Source organism: Oncorhynchus keta, chromosome 28, assembly GCF_023373465.1.
Source record: "Oncorhynchus keta strain PuntledgeMale-10-30-2019 chromosome 28, Oket_V2, whole genome shotgun sequence".
In the NCBI taxonomy this organism is placed as follows: domain Eukaryota; kingdom Metazoa; phylum Chordata; class Actinopteri; order Salmoniformes; family Salmonidae; genus Oncorhynchus; species Oncorhynchus keta.
Window position 1 is genome coordinate 37242970 of NC_068448.1, and position 14876 is coordinate 37257845.

The following is a 14876-nucleotide window of genomic DNA, read 5'->3' on the forward strand; positions in this document are numbered from 1 at the left end:
TATATCGGTCACCAGTGATTTCCTCAGCTGATTTAGCTTGTTGTAGCCTGCCTAGCTAGCTAGCTAGCTTCACTGACAAACACAAGGGCAGGTTGACGTTTATTGTCATGAGTCTTGTCCTGGAAGCAGAACTGAGTGACTTCTCCTTAGATAGGCGAGCTGCAAAGTCAAAATTCGCTCTAAATATTGCTTTTTGGACTTACTTTAAGGTTAGGAGGCTAAGCAGTATGGTTAAGGTCAGGGTTAAGGTTAGGATTAGGTTTTATGATTTTGTGGCTGTGCCAGCTAGTGACCACTCTGCAGAGCTGCCTGCAGAACAAGATTCGAAAAACGCTAACCTGTACACAGGGATGGAACTTTAGCAAGCTACAATAGCTACACCCAAAAGGGTTCTTCATCTGTCCCCATAGGATCACTTTTTTGGTTGCAGGTAGAACCCTTTTTGGCTCCAGGTAGAACCCTTTGGGGTTCCATGTAGAACACTCTGTAGAAAAGGTTCTACATGGAACCCGAAAGGGTCTCCCTGCAACAAAAAAAGGGTTGTCCTATTGGGATAGCACCTTTTCTCTAAGAGTGTAAGGATGTTAGGCACTGCACTGATAAACAATGTGTAGCTTGTCACTCATTTGCAATAGTTTGACAGCTTGCTGATGAAGTTCCCAGTAGTCAGTCCGTACTTCAGCATGTTTACAAAGCACCAATGGTTGTAACATTGGGTCAGCTAAAAGCAGAGCGCAGCAGCAGACTCCATATACTGACTCAGGGCAGAGCAGGCTGTTCTCTGCTGTCGCTTGCCTTTCTCTGCCACTTCTCCAACGTAATGGTGGTAAAGTGCAGAGCACTTCCTATCTGTGGTAAATCATTTGAAAGATCTCCCAACTTTACAGCATTGCTGCGTTAGGCATTTTTTGTAATTGACATTTTCCCCTTTATTATGATGATCGTGACCTGTTGTTAGTGGTAGTTTTTTAATAACTGCACTGGGATTTTAATTTTGTGAGAAAAAACTTAAACAAAGAAATGGTTAAGGATTTTTTTTTATGTTAACATCCCAATTTTGCTCAAACATTTTAATGTTTAAAAGTTCACACCCCTTTACTGTACTGTAACCTACTCTACTGTACTTCACTGTACTCTACTATAATGTTCTCTACTATAAATTTGGTCTTTAACTTGTCATGCTCTCAACTTGCTAGGTCTGGATCTTGGAAACAATGTCCTGGTATAAATATTGGTCTTGGAACCTGGATATAACCTTAGTTTTTGGTTTACAAACCATAGGAAACCCAATTTGAAGAAGTCTCCAGCTCAAGTCGTAAACTGTTCTCTCTGTTAAATAGCTAATCATAAATGGCTCGGGACGACCTGCATTGACCCATTTTTGCACTAACTCTCTTGCACTGACTAGTATGCACACACACTAGACTCTACTCACACACTCACACGGACTTACACTGACACTCCAACACACACATACAGTGCATTTGAAAAGTATTCAGACCCCTTGACTTTTTCCACATTTTGTTATGGTACAACCTTATTCTAAAATTGATTAAATCATTTTTTACCCTCATCAACCTAAACACAATGCCCCATAAAGACAAAGCAAAAACAGCTTTTTAGAAATGTTTGCAAATGTATACTTTGTTGAAGCACCTTTGGCAGCGATTACAGCCTTGAGTCTTCTTGGGTATTCAAGACCAGGCTCTGGCTGGGCCACTCAAGGACATTCAGAGACTTGTCCCGAAGCCACTCCTGCATTGTCTTGGCTGTGTGCTCAGGGTCGTTGTCCTATTGGAAGGAGAACCTTCACCCCAGTCAGAGGTCCTGAGTGCTCAGGAGCAGGTTTTCATCAACGATCTTTCTGTACTTTGCTCCGTTCATCTTTCCCTCGATCCTGACTAGCCTCTTAGTCCCTGCTGCTGAAATACATCCCCACAGCATGATGCTGCCACCACCATGCTTCACCATAGGGATGGTGCCAGGTTTCCTCCAGACATGACACTTGGCATCGTGTTTCTCATTGCCTTAGTCCTTTAGGTTACTTTTGGCAAACTCCAAGCAGGCTGCCATGTGCCTTTTACTGAGAAGTGGCTTCTGTCTGGCCACTCTACCATAAAGGCCTAATTGGTGGAGTCCTGCAGAGGTGGTTGTCCTTCTGGAAGTTTCTCCCATCCCCACAGAGGAACTCTGTAGCTCTAACGAAGGCCCTTCCCCCCTATTGCTCAGTTTGGCCTTGTGGCGCAGTCTTGGTGGTTCCAAACTTCTTCCATTTAAGAATGATGGAGGCGACTGTGTTCTTGGAGACCTTCAATGCTGCAGAAATGTTTTCGTAGCCTTCCCCAGATCTGTGCCTCAACACAATCCAGTCTCAGAGCTCTACGGACAATTCCTTTGACCTCATGGCTTGGTTTTTGCTCTGACATGCACTGTCAACTGTGGATCCTTATATAGACAGGTGTGTGCCTTTCCAAATCATGCCCAATCAATTGAATTAACCACAGTTGGACTCCAATCAAGTTGTAGAAACATCTCAAGGATGATCAATGGAAACAGGATGCACCTGGGCTCAAGTTCGAGTTTCATAGCAAAGGGTCTGAATACTTATGTAAATAAGTGATTTCTGTTCTGATTTTATACATTTGCAAACTTTTCTAAAAACCTGTTTTCCCTTTATGGGGTATTGTGTGTAGATTTCTGAATAAGCTTGTAACGTGACAAAATGTGGAAAAAGTCAAGGAGTCTGAATACTTTTGGAATGCACTGTACACACACAAACACTACATACGCCCACACACACATAACATATGCACAAACTCACACACACACTTTTACACTCACCACATTCGCTGTTGCTACTGTCTATTATCTATCCTAGTTAAGTGCCTAGTCACTTAACCCCTACCTACATAGCTACCTCAATTACCTCATACCGCTACTGATACTCCCTGTATATAGCCATCTTATTTTTACTCATTATTGTTATTCGTTATTCACTGGATATTTATTCCTCGTGTCACTATTTCTATTTTTTATTACATTTTTTATCTTTAACTCTGCATTGTTGGAAAAGGACCCGTAAGTAAGCATTTCACTGTTCGTCTACACCTGTGTTTTATGAAGCATGTGACACATTTTATTTGATAATTGGCTTCCAACTCACCTAGCTGATGGTGGAATGGCAGTGTCTATGCTAAAACGAGTTATATCCATCTAGTCCTTCATTTACAGTGCTTTCGGAAAGTATTCATACCCCTTGACTTAATCCATCCACATTGTGTTGAGTTACACCCTGAATTAAAAATGTATTAAATATTTGTTTAAATGGTCACCCATCGACACACTATACCCCATAATGGCTAAGTCAAAACATGTTTTTAGACATTGTTGCAAATTTATTGGAAATTAAAAACAGAAATATCTCATTTACATAAGTATTCACACCCCTGAGTCAATACATGTTAGAATCACCTTTGGCAGTGATTACAGCAGTGAGTCTTTTGGGGTAAGTCTCTTAAGAGCTTGGCACACCTGAATTGTACAATATTTACCCATTATTAATTTCGAAATTCTTCAAGCTCTGTCAAATTGGTTGTTGATCATTACTAGACAACCATTTTCAAGTCTTGCCATAGACTTTCAAAACTATAACTCGGCCACTCTGTCCTCTTGGTAAACAACTCTAGTGTAGATTTGGCCTTGTGGGTTAGGTTATTGTCCTGCTGAAAGGTGAATTAATCTCCCAGTGTCTGGAGGAAAGCAGACTGAATCAGGTTTTCCACTAGGATATTGCCTGTACTGAGCTCCATTCCATGTATTTTTTATCCTGAAAATCTCCCCAGTCCTTAAAGAATACAAGCATACCCATAACATGATGCAGCTACCACTATGCTTAAAAATATGGAGAGTGGTATTCAGAAATGTGTTGTGTTGGATTTGCACCAAACCTAACACTTTGTATTCAGTGAATTTCTTTGCCACATTTCTGGCAGTATTACTTGAGTGCCTTGTTGCAAACAGGATGCATGTTTTGGAATATTTTTATTCTGTGCAGGCTTCCGTCTTTTTACTCTGTCAATTAGGTTAGTATTGTGGAGTAACTGCAATTTATTTAGCAAAACTTATTTAGGTTTGCCATAACAAAGGAGTTGAATACTTATTTACTCAAGACATTTAATCTTTTCATTGTATATTAATTCATAAAAAAGTCTAAAACATACAGTACCAGTCAAAAGTTTGGACACACCTACTCATTCAAGGGGTTTTCTTATTTTTTACAACTATTTTCTACATTGTAGAATAATAGTGAAGACATCACAACTATGAAATAACACATATGGAATCATGTAGTAAACAAAAAAGTGTTATTACAAATCAAAATATATTTGAGATTTGAGATTCTTCAAAGTAGTTAATTATTTTTATTTCAGTTTACTAAATTGTTTTTTCATGATTAGTTTTGGCTTAAATTTCAGTTTTAGTTTACTATAATAACCTTGGTATCTAGTGCACCTGCACCCCGTAATTCACAAGTCTAAAAAATAATCCCAGTCGGCAATGCCCTAGTTAAAATATTTTAAACAGAGGGGCGGCAGGTGACAAGCTTGTGTGTATGATTCATAAGCTGCCTTAATTAACACTATTGAATGACTAGGAAGCATCTAATTTCTGTTCAGGTGTGTATGATATGGAATATTCTCAAGTCATGTCCAAATGCATAGGCTACATGTAATTTGGTGTATGATTGCATGTATAATTGTATTCAATGTGTACCTGAATGTGTATTTGTAAATAGTATTTGTGTCCAGTATATTGGTCTTTGTTTTCAAAGGTGTGTGGTAAATGTGTGCTCATGTTCAGGTGTGTGTAAGAAAGGGTTTGTACTGGTGCTCAGATGTAGGCCTATCAATGATATATAGATAGATGTGGTATATGAGATAGTTCATTCACTTGTTTCATGTGATGAGTAACCTTGCCGGAGACCTGAAAGACTTGTAATTTTGTGTTTGGGCTGAAACACCCAACGTCTCGGCTTTTGCTTAGCAGGTTAATGCAGTCCGGACGATACATGGTCAGTAACACTGGTGCCAAGATTGAAAGGAAGAGTGAAAGTAGTGGAGCCAGTTCACCAGATGGCCAGAGACCTAAACAAGATGCCAGAGACCTAAACAATTGTGTAGTGGCTCTCTCAGAGATAATGTCTAAGGTTTAGCTCAGTGGGCAAATGTGGTCTTCAGTCACACCGACAACCAGTTTCCAATATCCTGTCAGTTGTGTAATATATGGTAATCTACAGACAAAAGTGGAGGCAATAAGCAGTTCCTCCGTCCCTTTCCTTATGGCCCTGTTAGACAATACTTAAATGATTAGGTTGGTGCAAACAACTGGCCACTATGCAACGCAACGGCAGAGCCAAGAAAAATCATTACCCGCCATTAGACACGAAAGATTGGTATAACTTAACAAAAACGAAAATGTTTTACGCAATTCAATAGGAAACAAAAAAGTTGAGACAAAGTACTACAGTCTCTGCCTGAGGATGAATATGTGCCTGATATAAATGATTGATCATGTTCACAAGACACCATTGTAGTTGATATATTGAAAAGGCGCAAGAAAGGGAAAACCTAGTCAGTTCCACAACTGAATGCAATCAACTGAAATGCCTCTTCCGTATTTAACCCTCTGATTCAGAGAGGTGGGGGAGGGCTACCTTAATCAAATGCCTAGGGAGCAGTTGTTCTTCAGTGTACACTACCTTGCTCAAGGGCACAATGCCCACCTTAGGGATTTGAACCAGTGACCTTTTAGGTTACTGGCCCATCGCTCTTAACAGCTAGGCTACCTGCTACGTTATACCAGAAGCTTTGGGGAGTCAGGCTGTAGACCTAACCACAGATGCATCCATTTTCTAGTAATTTCTGTATTGTAATTTACTGTTTTCTATGCTGCCAAAGCGTTGTATTTTCTGAGATCCAATTCCATATACATAAAACACGCAATTCCTAAAACCATTCAACTGTCTTCTATCTTTTTCTCACAAACTCTGAAGTTCTCAAGCCTTTAATTTTAAACAGTTCAACCGAGTTCTTGCAATGGAATCATACATAGATAGAGCTTCTTCACTCTGACTGCAGGCAATGTACAGTAAGCCGTGACTTCTCCGATGATTACAGCGCTCGTGCCTTGTCAATTGATAACGGTTAATTCGTTTCGAATTCTGTCTTGTTCATCAAATTAGGCATATCAACATTTAATAAAATGCATCCAAGGATTACCTCCTATGTAGGCATAGTTTATGCTATATTTTATTCAAGAGGTTTGCATATAAATTCTAGTCTCTGGTTTTCTAGTCTATGAAGGGTTGGTTTCGCCATGACATCAACATGTTAAGTGAAGAGAAATACAGTTTACCTTAAGCATTGAATAATAAGCAATTTTGTTTTGTTTTAATAAACAGCATTAGTAGCTACTTATCTGGTTCATAAATCATTTAAATAGGTTTGTTAAATTAATCTAATCACCCAGCCTCGAGAATTATGCGTGGATGCTTAGGCTAATGTTGTATTCTTACCTTATGAAAGATACCACCCGCAGACTATTCCAATCTTTCTGTGATATTACTTTTGCTGTAGTCCACAAAAGTCGTGGTCAGTCCTTACATTCCGAATTGAGGAACGACACCGGCGACCGTTAACATCAATCCAACAGTGTGATTTCGAAAATGAACGGGCAGATTTGAAACAGTATCAGCACAGCTGTACGTGGCCATTATTGTAGCGTGCGCGTCCTTTGTCCTATTTGGAGAAAATAACGTATATTTGACGGCTGGCGGTGCACACCACTAATGGAGTGTCATATCTACAAAAATGAGTCATAAGAAATGATATTGCTCGTAAATTTCCCCATTTAATTAAGGCCACAATGCTCCATATCACATAGGATGTAGGCCTACCCGCCGCTAAGAGAGGCAGTAACTGAACGATATCTGATTGCGCCGCTGGATGGATGTGGCATGCTTAGTTCCCTGTGGCAGTGGGAGTAAACCGCAATAATAAGAAATAATTTATTGGGACAATATCATTTTCTTGGTTGTCGTCTCCTCTGTGCTTAGCCTATATTTGTAACATCTATACAATACATTATTGATGCGTACTTTCAACTACCCACTTTTTTTCTTTCCCCTGGTTGAATATGATTATTTGACTCAGAGGAGAAAATACTCTAAGATCTATTTTACTCCAGATGTCATTGCAAAAACATTATAACTATACTGAACAAAAATACAAACGCAACATGCAATTTCAAACATTTTACTGAGTTATATAGTTCATATAAGGAAATCAGTCAATTGAAATGAAATCATTAGGGCCTAATCTATGGATTTCACATGACTATGGAATACAGACATGCATCTGTTGGTCACAGATATCTTAAAAAAGGCATGACAATGGGCCTCGAGATCTCATCACAGTATCTCGGTGCATTCAAATTGCCATCGATAAATGCAATTGTGTTCGTTATCCGTAGTTTATGCCTGCCCATACCATAACCCCCCGCCACCATGGGGCACTCTGTTCACAATGGTAACATCTGCAAACCGCTTTCCCACACGATGCCATACACGTGGCCTGCAGTTGTGAGGCCGGCTGGATGTACTGACAGATTCTCTTAAACAATGTTGGAGGAGGCTTATGTTAGAGAAATTAACATAAAATTATCTGGCAACAGCTCGGGTAGACATTCATGCCGTTAGCATGGTAATTGCATGCTCCTTCAAAACTTGAGACATCTGTGGCATAACTGCACATTTGAGAGTGGCCTTTCATTTTACCAAGCACAAGGTGCACTTGTGTAATGATCATGTTGTTTAATCAGCTTCCTGATTTGCCACACCTGTCAGATGGCAAAGGAGAAATGCTTACTAGCAGGGATGTAAACAAATTTGTGCACAACATTTGAGAGAAATATGCTTTTTGTGTGTATGAAACATTTCTAGGATCTTTTATTTCAGCTCATGAAACATGGGACTAACACTTTACATGTTGCGTTTATATTTTTGTTCAGTGTATATTGTAATGCTGGAGAACACAAGTTGACCCGGATGCTACATTTTATGCATGTGTGGTTGCACCGGCAGTGAAATGTATTTTCGTCAAATTGAAGCTATACTGGACAAGACTTTGCATCGATAGCTGAGTAACGACGTGAATTATGAATATACTATATCCTAGTATATCGTAGAGCAAATGGATACGAAAGAGAAATTATTTTCAGTTTGAGGGATCTGGGATATCCTTCCGCCTGGCGAGATATAAATATCAGAGTAATTCCGTACCATGGGTGTGATGCGCGTGCCCCCTATAAATACCTGGGGGCGCATAGAGTTACTTCCTCTTTTCTTCCCTCGGCTACACAGTAGAGTGAGAAGTGGATGAAGACTCTGCAGATGAGTTTTTGTTGAGTGTGTAGAGTATACTCTATTCTGGGAAGAGCTTAACCCTCCCAGGAGTGCTCTGCAGTGTTTTGTCGTCAGTTAAGATTTTTCTTACAGGTCGACATCGTGCTACGAAGTAGAGTGAACGGGTTGGGCCAACCTGTTCACGGCACTAGGCTCAGGTGTCTTGTCTGTCCGCATGTTAGCCTCCTGGCTAATTGCGTTACCTGTTGCTTGTTCGCTTCAGCTGGGAGCTAGTCTCTTCTCTGGAGATTGAGGCTGGGTACCGCACCTACCCAGGATAGGGGAAACTCTGTGTGTTATCTAGCTCTAGCTAAACACAGTTGCTCTCCAGAAGTAGGACTGATGATTTCTGAGTCGCACCTTAATTTCCAGGCTTCGCATACTGGCTAGCATACTCTCTTGCTGGCTTGAGCTGCAGCTGTTGCATTTAGAGCATGTGCACCTCCGTAATCTCGCAAGAGTTGGCCAGTCTGTTCTCAGGACATCACTTCACACAGTCTGTTACTGTGTCAGTTGAGTTTGGCTCCTCACATCCATACATTTTGGACATTGTGAGTGGAATTCCTCGAATGTATTCTGATATCCATAGAATATATTATTACTTAATTCACATATTTCCCTGAGAGCAGAACTACTTTAAGACTATTATCTGGTCTATAAGACACATCTGTATTTCTGCTTATGTCTAAGACGAGGAGAAGATTATCCATGCCATACTTTTGCAATAAATGCAATGCTGGCTTGCATGTTTTGTGCTACTCTTGGCCGACGCCTATGTGATGCACAATTAGCTATGATGAAGGAGACAAATGCTAGAGGCTCCAGGATCAGTCTCAAGCGTAGCAACCCTCCCCAGCGGTGGGCCCTCCCACCAAGCAGTCAAAGAAGGACAGGGGACCTACTCTAGATGAGTTGGAGGCCCAGGCAGCCTCTCTGTTTTCGCAGGTCCACTCTCTCTGCCCGACAGGATCCGTTGAAGACTTAAGACAGGATCCTGATGCTGTCTCCATCCTTGCTGGTAATGACCTAGACTAAGGATGGGCCACCTCAGTCATCCTGATGGGTGTGGCCCCGGTATCGTCTTCTTCTCCCAAGCCCATCTGGAAAAGTGGTAGGAGCTTGTGGAGTGCCCCTGGGAGCTGGATACAGTCCCACAGGGGTACAAACTCCAGTCCCAATGCCGGCCACCATCATTCAGTGGGGTTTGGTCAACACAACAGCCGACTCCTTGAAAAGAGAAGCTCTCCAACTGGAGATTGCCTCCCTGCTGGAGAAGAATGCAATCAGACAACTCGAACCATCAGAACAGCACAGTGAGTTCTATGGAGCATATTTCCTAGTCCCCAAGAAAGATGCTGGTTTTCGCCCCGTCCTGGACTTGAGGCCTCTCAACCATCCCGCATCCTACAGGCTATCAACCCAGGCCAGTGGTTCACCACTCTCGACCTAAAAGAGGCCTACTTCCACGTACCGATCCACCCGGCTCACAGGAAGTTCCTGCGCTTCGCATTCAACGCCATTGAATACAAAGTGGGCCTTCTACACCTGCAGAGGTGGTTCAATGCTCAGGGTTTACATTCCAAGGAACAAAGGTATTATCACCTGACTGTGTCTGAGGAATGTGCAGGAGCACTGGCAAGGTGGCGATCCCTGAAATTCCTTCCAGGCAGGAAACGCTTGGGCAGAGTCCATCGGAGGGAACTGGTTCAAACAGACGCCTCCTTGTCAGGCTGTGGAGCAGTATTGAGGGGGAGGGCAGGCAGCAGGACATGGAGCCCTAGCTGGTCCAAACTCCACATGAACACTCCAACTAGCTCTGCTAAATTTTCTCCCAAACATAAACCACCAGGGGGGTCTGGGTTCCATCTGCCTACACCAGATGGCACATACACTTCTGCTGTGGTTACAGAAGAATCTGGCCTCACTAAGAGCTGTACACCTCCCAGGGATCCTAAACACTGCAGTGGACATGCTGTCCAGGGAAGGCCCTCCGGAAGGTGAGTGGCGACTACATCCCCGAATAGTGAGTCGCATGTAGGGATTATTTGGGGAAGTGGAGGTGGATCTGTCTGCCTCAGAGAGGAACACACAGTGCCCCCTCTGGTTCTCGATAACCCCCCCCCCCACTAGGCCTAGCATGCCCTGGCACATGAGTGTCCGAGGAAGAAGCTATACGCCTTCCCCTCCAATCCCGCTGATTCCAGCGACTCTGGACAGAATTGGGAAAGTGGGCCACCAGGACCTTCTGATTGCCCCGAGATTGCCGAGACGCCACTGGTTCAGCACAATACTGTCAATCCTAGCAGGGAGAGCATGGGAACTGCTTTACCTTGGAGACCTATTTGGACCTATTGTCACAGGCGGAGGGCACATTGTGGCATCTGAAACTCTCCCTCCTACAGCTGTGGGCCTGGCCCGCTGAACAGCAAAAATGGTCTGGTTTAGATTTTGAACCCTCTGTAGTTAACATCTTACAGAGTGCCAGGGCCCCGTGCACCACATCAACCGATGACACAAGGTCGAGCGTGTTCTGCCAGTGGTGTGGGGAGCAGGGGGTTGCTCCAGAATCTTGCGGCATAAAAACTGTGCTCCTGTTTTTGAGAGCTTTGTTCGATGCCGGCAGGGCTGCATCCACACGTAAGGTATACACAGCAGCCATTTCAGCATGTCATGATAAAGAGCAGGATGGTCCACTTGGCAGCCATCCGCTCATGGCAATATTTCTTAAGGGAGTCCGTAGATTACGCCCCTCAAGAGCCCCCTCAGTTCCCAAATGAGATTTGGATCTGATTCTGGAGTACGATCTAGACCTCCCTTTGAACCGTTAGACGCTATAGACTTGAAACATCTCTCTCTTAAGACTGTGTTTCTGGTGGCCATCGCCTCTACCAAGAGGGTTGGCGAGCTCCATGCTTTATCTGTTAGTAATGGATGTTATCGCCTGGGCCCGGGTAAGGCGAGCGTTAATTCTGCGGCCTAATCCTGCCTTCCTACCAAAGGTCCTGCCCCCCGGTCACGACAACAGGGAATTTGTGCTAACAGCCTTGTCCACCTCCATGCCCCCTCCATGCCCCACTCATGATGTTGATGTACGTGCTCTGTGTCTTGTGAGATCCCTAAACACATACGTAGAGCGGACGTTGGAATACAGGGTAAGCCTCTCTCAAACCAACGGTTGTCAACGGTCGTCACATTGGATTGTTCACACTATCCTGCAAGCATGTAGCCTAGCTGGCCACCCAGTGCCATCCTCTATTGTAGCACACCACTAGGGGAGTTGCCACCCCCTGGGCACTGCTTAAGGAAGTCCCCCTCTCTGACATACAGTATGTGCGGCTGCTAGCTGGGCGCCCCCCAGTACCTATATAAGTTCTTACCAGGAGAATGTGGTTGACCCTCACGGTGTGAGCTCAGCTGTGCTTGGTGCTGCATTGGACACTTATGGTGATGTGTTGCTCTAGGCAGTGACCTAAGCAAACCGACTTACTCTGGTATTGTCATCCTATTGAGTGACTAGCATAGTCTCTCAAGCGAAATAGAACAAAGGTTACTCATGTAACCACGGTTCTATGAGCTAGGGACAATGCTAGTCCAGATGTCGGTAACCTTGTATCCCCATGAAGTGTCAAGAGGAAGTGACGTGCGGGGGGCTCACACATCACACCTATGGCACAGAATTACTCTGAGGTTAATATCTCGACTCATCCTGCCGCCACTCATTGAGTGACACGCATAGTCCTTAGCTCATAGAACCATTACACCCTCATATTTATCAATAGTTTTTTTGTCCTCAGCCACTTGTTCTCCAATAATATTCTTTATGCTTCTTCTCGTGGTCCCTTTTCACTGACATTATTGCACTTGTTACGTGACACATAAGACTTCTTTCCTGGTGATTCTGCATGAATGGATGTCCCTCCTTGGGGCTCAGATTGTAGGCTAGTGAGAAATACTAATAAACATAGCTACATGACAACCATGAGAACAGAGATTAAATAGTTGGGCAGCATTATACAAATCAGGTGAAGTTATGTCATCCTTGGCAGAGAATATCCTTTTTCCATCTCAAAGTGAGCTGCACAATGTACTGCAGTGCATACAGGGCCTGACATCTTTTTGTGGGCCCGTTATGCATTTCAACTGATGTCCAACCTGCGATGTGCAGTATGCACTGTAGGCTACTTGAAGGCTGAAGGTGAGGCTACATCTTCCAGCTAAGAGGTAACCATGCTGGAAAGCACAATCTGGAAACAAAATATTCTATAGTGTGAATCAGGCAAGAGGATCTCTACTCACCTTTCTAATTATTTTATGTCATTTTATTTTATTATTTTCTGGGGGCTGAGACAATGTCCTACACAACAGTGTTACCCAGTGTTGATTTTTCAGTGTAACATTTCTGGTGTTGATTCAGAGTTACAAATGAACTTTGTAAGTGTTAAATTAACACTCATTGGTGTAAAAGAACCCCAGTGTTGGTGTTAATAACCAGAGTTGGAACAAAACATGCTCAAATGTAGGTTGATTTTGACAATTGTTTGTTTCAATGTAAATGTTTTTGCATTTACATTGATGAATTAGTCTTATGCTACTCAAATATAAATAACATCCATTTTTCTAAACTAATCCACTCTTACTTGGACTTATTACGCCCATTACTGAAATGGTTGTTCCAGTTGAAATGCTTTAGGTAGTCTCATATCTTAGTCTTGTCAACGCTGGAAGTCCTTCTGAATGCAGGTTGCGGGTGAATAAAAACTCCAAATGTTGGATATCTCCACTCTGGATTCCAATAGAAATTACACATCACTTTGCAAGCCAGCATAATGTGTACATTCTGATTGTGTTAAGAAATGTCATTTTTATGTTACATATTCAATTAGAATCTCCCTTGTCACTAACAAATACAGTCATGAGTGGTAACTCACAATTCACTTGAAAGGCAAGGTATACTGGACAATATGCAAATAAGGCTTTACACTAAGCAAATGATTAATTTAACATTGAAACGTGTGGACCCATAGACACGTTTAAAGGAAAACTCAAAACAATATTTTGGTATGTAACTTTCAAAATACAGAAATCCTCCCCTGCATGATGCATTTTGATTGAACCAGAGAATTTGCTGTCTATATCATCTTATATTGTGTTTCCAAGATAGCTCATGAAAAAGGATTTGGGACCTTATTTCGAGGGCCTCTACATTAGGCCTACAATCCGATCTGAAAGACCATGCAAACATGCATTCAACATCAAATATAACATTTCAAATGTTTATCCCACCCATACACCACAATTAGCAACAAGGCCATGGGAGGCAACCTATAGCCATTGCATGCATTGCCTTACATGTATTGTCTCAATACCATTCTGGTGTCCATAGCAATGCATTGTGTTAGGTGATTGTTTGCTCCACGTGATATGCTTGTAAGGAGTAGCATTAATGAGCATCTGTACTGTAACAATATCTCAGGATGGAAATATTCCATTAATTGAGCACCCCAAGCCACTTCAGATGAGCTGAGTAACTATTTGGCTGTAACATCCATACCAAATATTCATCATTCTGAGATCATTTCCACGCCGGAGGATATTCAAAGTGAAAGAAAAAAACTAATACTGTAGTACTACAGTGTGTGTGTGTGTGTGTGTGTGTGTGTGTGTGTGTGTGTGTGTGTGTGTGTGTGTGTGTGTGTGTGTGTGTGTGTGTGTGTGTGTGTGTGTGTGTGTGTGTGTGTGTGGTCTTGTTCTTCTATCTTCGAGGGGACCTGAAATCCTCCAAAGTCCTCGTGGGGACATTTCGCACATCTCCACGTGGACAAAGGCTATTTTAAGTTTAGGGGTTAGATTTACGGTTAGGATTATAATTAGAGTCTGAGTTAAGGATTATGGGTTAAGATTACGGTTAAGGCTAGGGAAGATCTGGAATGGAAATCAATTTTAGGTCAATTCTCAATCAATTCTTTATTGTGGCTTAACAAACTGGCATCCCAGCATCCCATCTGTAGCCTAGTGGTTTGAGCATTGGACTAGTAACCGAAAGGTTGCAAGTTCAAATCCCCGAGCTGACAAGGTACAAAATCTGTCGTTCTGCCCTTGAACAGGCAGTAAACCCACTGTTCCTAGGCCGTCATTGAAAATAAGAATTTGTTCTTAACTGATTTGCCTAGTAAAATAAAGGTTAAATAAAAAAATAAAAAATCCATAGTAGTAGATACTATTGATTTAATATAAGGAGACCAGTGAGCTTTGATCACTGGATGAGCACACTGCAAGGTTATCACAGGTCATGTATGAGAACAGAGAGAGAGAGATGGAGAGATAGAGAGAGAAGGAGGGATAGAGATAGGGAGAAAGACAGAGCAGGGCTCTTTCCTGTGTGACGCTTCGTGACCTGGAAGTAAAGTGACAGAAG

The 14876-nt window shown here is 42.5% G+C and overlaps 1 protein-coding gene across 2 annotated transcripts in view; it reads right to left on the reverse strand.

Annotated features, from left to right (window-relative positions):
* The window catches only part of LOC118361243 (probable G-protein coupled receptor 153), a 54915-nt gene extending 47923 nt beyond the window's left edge, over positions 1–6992 (reverse strand). For both annotated transcript variants that reach the window (XM_052482933.1, XM_035741014.2), the window contains exon 1: positions 6575–6992. The gene's annotated coding sequence lies outside the window, so the exon portion shown is untranslated. The remainder of the gene's footprint in view (positions 1–6574) is intronic.
* Positions 6993–14876: the final 7884 nt, after the last annotated feature.